Source organism: Notolabrus celidotus, unplaced genomic scaffold (assembly GCF_009762535.1).
Source record: "Notolabrus celidotus isolate fNotCel1 unplaced genomic scaffold, fNotCel1.pri scaffold_123_arrow_ctg1, whole genome shotgun sequence".
NCBI classification, from domain to species: Eukaryota; Metazoa; Chordata; class Actinopteri; order Labriformes; family Labridae; genus Notolabrus; species Notolabrus celidotus.
The window spans coordinates 182495-182864 of NW_023260009.1; positions in this window are offsets into that span (position 1 = coordinate 182495).

Sequence of the window (370 nt, forward strand, 5' to 3'; positions counted from 1 at the left end):
AGGGCCAAGCTAACAGAGCCTGAAGGAGTCCTTTAAGGGGACCGGTCTCACAGGACCTGCAGAGGTCTTTGGACAAGACTCACAGGAGTGTGTGGAGATCTCAGGATGAACTAAGCTATCAGGGTCTAGTCTTAGGAGGTCTTAAGAGCGGCTGTGCTGACATGGGCTCATGTGGGTCTGAGGATACGACCAAGGTATCAGGGACTCTGGAGGTCAGGGAAGTCTAAGCTAACAGGGGCGCGTGGAGGTCCCTGGACAGAGCTAAGCTAACTGAGGCTAGGTGTTTTAAGCTATGGCTAAGCTAATCATGGTAACGAGGTTTAGAGGACCTCAGACCGAGCTGAGACCATCTTCAGGTCAGACGTCTTGT